Here is a 9,891-nt window from a genome sequence, read left to right as displayed (position 1 = left end):
CTGCTCTTCCTTTCTCCATGGGAGCCCCACTATCTTTCTAACAACCAAGACTGATCTTTCTATTCTTCTACTAACTGTTTCAGGCAAATTTTAAGGGTGATGTTTAAAGTCCTTAGTGGAAAGCTCAAGATACTTCATAACATTACTTCTGCCACCTTTTCCAGGGAGTTACTGGATGGTAGAGACCACGGAATGCAGGGAGTCCACAGTGTTTGTGGAATGAATAAACATGTTTTGAGTCTCTTGGATGTGATGTGACTGTGTTTTTAGCTTGGGGTTGGGTAGCATAACCTCCTGCCCAGCTTCACCTCTGAGCCCTGTTGTTCAGATTAACAGGTTCAGAACTACAACCTCTCTGCTTGTTCTGACCCCTCATTATCTGTCCCAGAGAAGGTGAATTTCCTGTCCTGTCATTAGATCATTGTCAAATGTCCTGCCTTATCACTTGAGATACATCAGGGATGAGTGTTCTTCCAAAGGGAGCTGCCTTCTTTTTATTAACAGGCTTGGCTGATTCCATAAAAAGAGGACTTACAGCTTTACTCTATAGCATTTGTGAGAGAATCAGAACCCTAAGAGATTTTTATTTGGTAGGAGTAAATCTCTCTAACATTGCAATGCACGCTTCACTATTCATTACTCTACTAGTAATAACAATATCTTATGTGTTGTTGCTTCCATGACACCAAAGTGCTTTCTCCTGCAGTATCTCATTTTTATTTTTGATTGTTGTGAGGTTTGAATGGAAGGTATTACTATCTGAGGAGCAGATCTGGGATTTGGACTAGAGTTCAGTGAACTCCCCATCCAGTGCACATTAGACTGGGGCCACAGTGTCCTCTTAGGAAAAATGACCTGCCTTTTGAACTCTGCAATTTCCAAAGCAGTCTCGTGTATGTTTTTTTCTAGCTTATTTTATTTAAGGAAAATATTTCACTTTCTGCCTTTACCTCTTTGATTTCTATCTTGTCTTCAGCACTGATAAGATAGTTGAATAAAATAGTGGCTAAGGGTCTTTGTCTGTCCTAGCATTTTCTGATGACTCACAGAGACACTACTGCTCTGGTATTAGTATTTTAGGACCTTGGACAGTGCCCAAACCACTGCTTGGGTTTCAAGTCCCTGTCTTCAAATTCATACCCGAATTTCAGTCATGGTAGATGAAAAATTTCTAAAGATCTGCTGTACAATGTGCCTATAGTGACCAATACTGTATTGTACACTTAAAAATTGATTAAGAAGGTAGATTTCATGTTATGTGTGGCTTTTTTCCACAGTAAAAAATTCTTATCTGAGCACTTAAAGATATCCTTGCCACATTTGGGTACCAAAAAGCCATTGCAACCCAGAGAACCAGGACAGACAACTAAGCTAGCTGCAGAAGACAAACCTGCACCTTCAGATGGTGAGATCGAGCTCTCCTGGAGAGCTCACAAAGCAAGGGACAGGTTGCATGGATGGTGGACATATCTGGTCCCACAGGACTTGAGTTCCTAGGGCTTTGAAATACAGTCATCACCAGCCAGTGATAAAGGAAACAGGGCTTGGTGCACAGAGCTAAGGAGGATACCAGAGTGACTGCTCAGTCAGGTGATTCACTTTCTCTGACCTCCAGCTCTGCTGACCGAACTTTTACTCTTCAGAACTCAGCTCTGATGTCATCTCCTCTGGGAGCTCTTTCATCCTTTATCCTAGAGTGAATCACTCCTGCCTAGGTGATCCCATAGCCCTTTGTACACTTTTTGGTTCTGTCTCTTAGAAAGAGGCAGTGCAGTGTAAGGTCAAAATCTTAGACTCTCCAATCATACTATAGGTTTGAATTCCAACTCTACTACTCACTAGCTGTGTGAACTCAGGTGAGTTATTTCACTTCTCTACTTTATTTATGAAATGGGGACAATGATGATGATGATGATGATGATGCAGATGATGATGATGATGATGATGATACCTACCACACAGAGTGGTTGCAACAAACAACATGCAGAGTGCCCTGTGATTGCCATTGCTAAGATTAGTACAGTTTGGTGAGGATTAGCATCACCTACTTGAATCCCACTGCACTGAGCACATAATTGGTTTAATTGGTATTTGTTGAGTCCCAGACTTTACATAATAGGTGCTCAATAGGCATTTGTGGAATCGTTTATTGAATTGAAATTAGTCAAGACTTATACAGGAAAAACAGCATGGAATCAGCCAACCAATCAATGAAAATTTTATGTGCTGACTAAGGGACTAGCCTTTGTGAAGATTTATTGGTCTTAGTATAGTATAAAACATAGTACTCTCTATAATGTAATATTGGTGTTTACTCTAATTATAATTAATAAATTTCAAACTCAACAGTCTAGCATAGAGCAGGGTACTTAGTAGATATTTTTGCAAATGTCCAGTGAATCAAATTTCCTTCCTGGAGTTTAAATCAAAAGGATCAGTTTACAAAAAAACCTAGATCACTCAAACCCTTTCAGGAAACTGTTTCCTAGGGCAAGTGGTGACAGCCCCTTCACATCACGTGCCATTCACCAAGCAGCCTAGAATGCACTCTTCAAAACTTAGTGTCTTCCTTTGAATTTTTTAACTTAAATAATCACAGATTGACAGGAAAGCAGTCCAGAGCGGTCCTGTGTCCCCTTCACTCAATTTCTCCCAATAGCTACATTTTATGTCATAGTAGTATAATATAAAAACCAAGAAAAAGACATTGATACAACGTGTGTGTGTGTGTGCGCACGTGTGTGTGTGTGTGTGTGTGTGGTTCTTCCTTTGAACTGTAAGTTTACTTTACCTGAGAAAGGAGTGGGAAAGCCTTCCTTGGAGATAGTCCAAAGGCCCCCTCATAGGAGTTGGGGTAAGGTGCCTCAGCCCATCACATCCACAGGAGGCCCCTGCAGGGGGAGTGTGAGGAAGCTTCCAGATCGTCCAGACGAGCAGATATGCAGGTGTAAAAGGAGGAAGGACGTTTCAGACCTTGAGATTTATGTGCTGGTTTTCCTAAACCCTCTCTCAGTTTGCTCTTCATCTCCATTGGGAGATTACCCGTGCACCAGGACATAATTCTTTAATGGATCCTCAATCCTAGGCTGGGCTTGGTGCCTTCTGCCAGGCTCAAACACACAGCGGTTCAAGGGTCCGATCCACATTTACGAGAAGGAACCGAGGTAGAGCCAAGTGCAGCTGAGACACCCACAACTCACCCTGTTTATGAAGTTGCAAAGAACCCACTCTCCGGGGTGTTGGCGATGATAGTTTATAGGGGTTTAGAACAACTCATAATGGGCTTTTATTCAGCAAGCTTAATTTTAAGTAGATCCCTAAATTGTAGGGCATCTAAGTGCCAGTGTTCTCGGAATATTTATATACCTTCTTTGAAGAGGAAAACAGGAGAAACGGCCAAGACAAAGGGAAAGCCCAGGCTGCCATCCCCAGACGCTTCAAATGGCAAGGTTTTAGAAATGATGGGAGGGAGTGTTTTTCTCTTATTAGCGGGGCTTCAAGAGAGATGTGGCAATTAAGAGCCAGGGAGAAACGGTAGAGAAACCTCATCTGGCAAAGAATATCGCAGCTGGGGGTGAGCAGGACCCACAGAATGTCACAGAATACACGTTACTGTGAAAGAGCCAGCATGTGATAAGGGACTATTATGTATCAGGTTCATTTCAGAACTTTATTTCGTCCTCATTGCAACCAAATTAGGCAGATGCTTTCATTTCCTCTTCAGAGAGGACGAAAGTAAGGCTCAATACCGTGTGGCCAGTAAGCAGTAGACCCAGAATGCAGTTTCTGTTGGCCTCGGGGACTCACTCTCTAAGCTTCCTTTATTGCAAAAGAGGATGAGAAGAAAAGCAACAACCTGTGTAAGAATCAAATGAAATCATCACCGTAAGCAGAGCCCAGTGCCAGGTATATAATGCGTGTTTGATCAATGTGAACTTCCATCATTATTTTATTTAACAAACACTTATTATGTGCTAGGTACTCTTATATGTCTCAAGTCATCCCATCATCAGGACAACCCTATGAGGTGGGATCCTTATCATCTTACAGACGGGAGTGGAGGTACAGAGAGGTTAACTGAGTCACCCAAGGTCACACAGCTAGGCAAGGAGCAGAGCTGGGGCTTGCTGCTTCTGTTGTGGGTTTCCTGTTCTCTGGGATCACTGTGAGAGTTCATGGTCTACACACACCGCTAGCTAGACCAGAGCTTCTGCCATCACCTTGAGGGCTCATTGCAATGCAGATGGCTGGGTCCCACCCTCGAGTTTCTGATTCACTGAACCTGTGGTGAGATCTGAGAGTGTCCATTTCTAACAAGTTCCCAGGTGAGGCTGATACTGTTTGGCTGGGGACCACACTGTGAGAACCATGGGTACAGAACAAAGGCCGGGGGCTTCCTCTGCTGTATCCAGCATGGGATGGGCTGTGATAGCCTCTCTCCTCCCCGCTGCCTGGTCACGTCTCCCCACGTTTCACCTGCTCCTCGTGTTCATTCTGATAACCCATTCCCCCCACCCCTGCTCTTCTTTTCTTGACTCTCTAGAGACCCCATGGTTACTGACCCTCCATCTAGCCCAGGGCCAGCTTCAGGGGTGCACAGCCAGTGCAGTCACACAGGGCCCTGCATTTAGAAGGGTTCCACACTTGGGGTTTAATGCTCTGTGGTTGCTGTCTTGAAATTCATAATAATCGACCTTTGAACTTGTGTTCTGTAAGTGAAGCACATGGGTACAAGGGACAATGAAGCTTGGACCCAAGGCTGACCCTCAGCTCATTCATGGTCCCACCTCCTGCTGCCTCCTTGCTTCACTGGGACAGGCCTTCAGCCGCCTGCTCCTTTCCTCCTAGTGTCCCAGGCCCTGCCCGGCCTCCTCTTCCCACCCCTGCCCTGCTCAGGGTGGCGACCAGCTTGCACTGGTCGGAGGAGTCCCGTGATGTGCTGTCACCCTTTGCCACCCAGATGGGCCTGGGTGCGGCCACAGGGGGGCTCAGATCGGTGAGTGCCCCACAGCGTCTCAGGGTGGGTCAAGGGGAAGCTGCAGCATCACGGCATATCCAGTGGGGGCCTGCAAGTGTCCCCCATCCCCTTCAGCGTGGGTGCCAATCCATGTCGCCATGTGGAGATGGAGGAGGCACAGGGAGTTTGGCTTTGCCGGGGAAGGAGCTGCACGAGGGCCGGGACAGAGGAGGGTCACGGACCTCCTCCCACGGAGGCAGAGCTAGTGCAGACAGGAATTGGTGAGCGAGGCAGGGAACTCCACCTTAGTTTCTGTACAAGTCACTCCACAAGAGTCAGAATTTACATGAGTGTTTGCAGCCTAGGGAGGGTCCACATCATGGCCACGTGTCAGTCACGTGGCCACACGTCTCTGCAAGAGAGGGTGGGAGATACGGGCCAGCCACGTACCCAGGGCAGCCCATCTGCCAGCCTCCACCAGGGACACGCACGCCACACGAGGTGAACAGAGCTGTAGCACAGGAACACTGTTCAAGAGGAAGCAGGTAGCCTTTTGAGTAGAAAGTCTGGAAACTCCAAAAACATGTCAGCTATTGCAGTGAGGAGAAAGGGATGTGTCGCTCTGGGGAGAACGTGTTGTAGTTCTTGCTGCCCTTTGCACTTATAGGCTTTGTCACCCACTAGTTAGTTCATTTTAAAACAATGTAGCGGGAGGGGGTGGGAGGCACAAACTGTTAAGACGAGCTCAGAGATGTACTGCCCAACACGGGGAATAGAGCCAATATTTTGTAATAACTGTAAAGGGGAAGCAACCTTTAAACATTGTATAAAAATTAAACTTAAAAAATAAAAATAAAAAATGAAACAGTACAGTGACCACCTACAGGTGTGTCTGTGCATCTTACAAGTGCCAGGGACACTGGCAAACTGTGAGCTCTTCCCCACCTGCAGAGCTCCTGGTCCAGTGGGGCGACAGAGACCAAGGGCTGTGCCACATTTCAGGTGCTCAGCTCGATGTCTGCATAGAGAGGTGGTGGGGAGGGAGACAGAGAATCTTCTGGCAGGGTAAACGGGAGTCAGGACCTCGGAGAGGAGGGGAACTGAATCCTGAGAGATGAGAGTGTGGTATAGAAGCATCAAGTTTTTAAAATCATAGAGTTTGTGGTGAAAGAGGTCTCAGGTCAAAATCCTAGTTCTGTTACTTGCTAGCTGAGTAACCATGGACAAGTCACTCAACGTTTCTGTACCTCAGTTTGTTCATCTGTAGAATGGGTACAATAAACCATACTTGGCAGGAATATTACAACAGTTCTCAATATGTGGTATCACAGACGATCCCATATGGGGCAGAGCAGGAAAGGCACTCCAGGTTTGGGAAGAAGCAAGAGCACCAGTGGGCAGTACCGCAACAGCCAGTGCTTCAGGATCGCGGGAGAGCTGGGTGTGGAGGTGAGTGTAGGGCAGGGCTGGAAGGCAATGGATCTGGATGAAGCGTGCTTCTGAAGGACCCTGCAGGACAGAGGGCTCTTTGAGGGGTTTTAAACAAAGGAGTGGCAGAGTCACATGAAGCACTGCCACCTGTGTGTGCTGAAAGGTCCCTAAAAACATCCTTTTGGGGACCCTGTGTCCTGGCAACTGTGATTGTAGAGAGAGAGGCTGGAGTGAGGGAAAGCGCGACATCTTGTCCTCTCTGCTGCTGTTGACTTGGCATCCCCCGCTCTGGGTGGTACGTGGCAGTTGGTCGGCACATCCCTGGAAGGGCAAATGGTATCACAGCATTGATGCACATCCCAGGAAAAGCCTCTAATGGAACCATTCAGTTAGAAGTGAACCAAGAGCTGGCACAGAGAGAGATGTCAAGCCCAGCTCACTAATTGTACTAACTTCAAAACAAACAGAAGATACGGACTCAGCACACAGCGTGGGGAAACATCAACATACATAAACAGGAAGGCATAGGAGCCATATGTTTGCCACGCTCCACCCACGCAGCTTCTCCAGAAGCCGACCGCTCATCCAGTGCCGTCTGCAGATGACTGGCAGGGAAGCACATATATGCATCAGAAACGAGCATGCATGTCAACTCTACAGCAACTGCCTTCACAGGGGCTCCACCTCTGCTGCCTGGGCCTCCTTGGGCAGTGGTGCACACGGCAGCCTCTTGGCCAGGTGGGAAGGCTGACCCATTTGGGGGGCACTTGTTGGCTTCTCTCTTGACAATCTTAGGGTCTGAAGAGTGCCAACCCTGGGATCAGGAGTTGTGGGTTCTGCCTTTCACTGGAAGGGGAACCTTGGACAGTTCAGTTAATTTCTCTGACCCAATTTCCCTTAACTAAATGGAAAAAATAATGCCCACCTGACAAGTAAGTATGAGTCACTCATTCTTTTAGCAAACATTTCCTAGGCACTTACTCTTGTCCAGATTATGGGCTGGGCCCAGGAGATGGGGGATAAATAAGACAGGCCCTCAAGGAACGCCCAGTCTAGCAGGAAAGGCAGCCACCTAAACAGGCGTTCATGCTTTTCACGGCAGCCAGCAGTGAATGTCTAACTCGGCTTGCAAGGCTACGAAGGAAGCTTCCTAGAAAGTCTCCATTTCTGTGTGAAGCAGGACACACAGGTCATGTGCTGAGAGCAAAGGGCATGAGGAGATGGTAGGAACTTAAAGAATAAGGGAAGGGTGTGGAATGACTGACGAGTTGAATATGAGAAGCCATTGATCAGGGGTGGCTAAGAGGATTAATGGGACAATTGAAGGAAGCCGTGCACGTGAGAGCAGGTGATAAACATCTAAGGGCAATAGCACTGTCAGTTTGTGCTGATAGCTGTATTGGCACTTAGTAACACTTTTCTTCTATTTTAAAAAACTTAATTTAATTTTATTATTATTTTTTAATTTCCTTGAAGTATAGTTGATTTACAATGTCGTGTTAGTTTCAGCTGTACCGCACAGTGCTTCAGTTATATCTATTCTTTTTCAGATTCTTCTCCATTATAGGTTATTACAAGATATTGAGTACAGTTCTCTGTGCTTACAGTAAGTCCTTGTTGGTTATCTATTTTACACACACACACACACACACACACAAATACTCTTCTATAGGGAACTCCACTTGGTGTATTTGTTGACTAACTTCCCGCTCTGTGTTCCCTGATGCACCCCTGTGTATTCCTACCCTGTCCTTTTGCTCATATACTCCTGTTCCTTCCTTTCCATTCAGATAAACCTGCCTTATCCTTCAAGGCTCTGCTCCATGGCTTCCTCCTCCAGGAAGCCACCTGGGATGTCGCTGTTGCTGTAGCTACTGTGTGAGTACCATCACTTCCAACCGGGGGTGCAAGAGCGCCAGCTGACAAGGCCTCACACTTGGCTGCTTTCCTATTCCCTTGGGTCTCTCTTAGGTGGCCTCCTGACTCCGAGGGACACTCATGGCCCCACTCTGACAAGAACCGATGGGAGGGCCTGCTCTCACAGAGCTGAGCCATGAGGTGGGAGACAGACCATCTCAAAGGCCCTCATGTCTGAGCCATCAGGATGCTCCAGGTCCTGCAGGAACAGGGACCACTCCTTATCCATCTCTGGATCCCAGATCCTGGCACACACAAGGAACTCTGCTTCCTCCTTTCTTCTTTGCCGTCTTTCCCCTTTACTTCCCCGAGCCTTTGCAGGCACAGACGCTATGCAAGGACCAGAGGACGCAGAGTTGAAAAGATATTGTTCTCAAAATCCCACAGTCTTTGCTCCCCTAGTCCGTGGCGTATGGTAGCCACTCCCTAAATATTTGTCAGTCTGAACTGAGGTTTCTGCCGAAGAGACACTTCTGACCTCCTGAGGGGTGAATCCCACACGCCTCTTCATTTCTCTCATCACTTGGTTCACAGAAACCGTGGAGCTTCTGTTCTGCACTCTGGGACCTCTGCCCTCAGAGCTGAGTGGCCAGGGGGAGATGGAGTGAGGACACCTGAACCCCCGAGGGTCAAGATGTGGGCAATTTTCCCAAAGCACAGATGCTTCTAAAATGCCTGAGTTGCTCCGCCATGACTACATTTTTTGCTCTCCGTGCTCTAATCTACAGGGTATGAGCCTATTGCTGAGTTGTGGGACTGGGGGCGGGGCTGAGTGTCTTCTAGCTATTTGGGGAAAAAGAAAGCAGGAAGGGTTAAAGTGGGGAGACAGAGAGCAGCAGAGACTCCAACCCCAACCCAGCCATATGCAGGGGTAAGGACCTGTTTTCCTGCAGGAAGGAGAGACCCCAAACTCCCCTAAAGGCAAAGAGATTCAGGTGGGGTGGGTATCTTGGTCAGTGAAAAGGCACTACCCGGTGCTTCCCGGGCACTGGCAGTGTGTGCTAGGAACGCCCTTACTGATAATTTTGCTTCCCTTCGATGGAGGCACCCATCTATTGCAGGAAAGGGGAGATGGAGCTTGGAGAAGTGAGGGCTGGTGAGTGATGGAGCCTGGATTCAAGCCTGGGTCAGCCTCAATCTCTCTCCCATGTTCTTAAAAACCAGCAGCAAATGGGAAAGGACTTAAAGCACTGCTGGAATCCATGGGACTTGCTTGGTCAGGTTGGCAAATCCATCAAAGAATCACATTTTGTTTATTGCAGATTTGCCATCTGCCACCTAAGTGTCCAATGCTGAGCAGGGATGGGGGGTGGGTAGGGCGGGGACCAGGACAGGAGAAGGCCCAGTTAGTAGACGGTCTGGGACAACCACCACGGCCCCAGTTACATCAAGGAGGGCCTGTAGGGCACGCTGAGGAGTGCAGACTCTATCCTGGGGACAGGAGGGCTGTTGCAGGGTTTAGACAAGGGCCAGGCAGGTAAATTGATAACTTTAGAAAGACCACAGGATGGGAGAGGTGATGAGTCTGGAGGCTATCAGTTAGGACTATATTCTGTGGAAGGTTCTGTGCCAGGAGCTGTAGGGAA

Source organism: Lipotes vexillifer, unplaced genomic scaffold, assembly GCF_000442215.2.
Source record: "Lipotes vexillifer unplaced genomic scaffold, Lipotes_vexillifer_v1.1 scaffold40, whole genome shotgun sequence".
Lineage (NCBI taxonomy): Eukaryota > Metazoa > Chordata > Mammalia > Artiodactyla > Lipotidae > Lipotes > Lipotes vexillifer.
Note: the sequence above shows the minus strand (reverse complement) of the source record.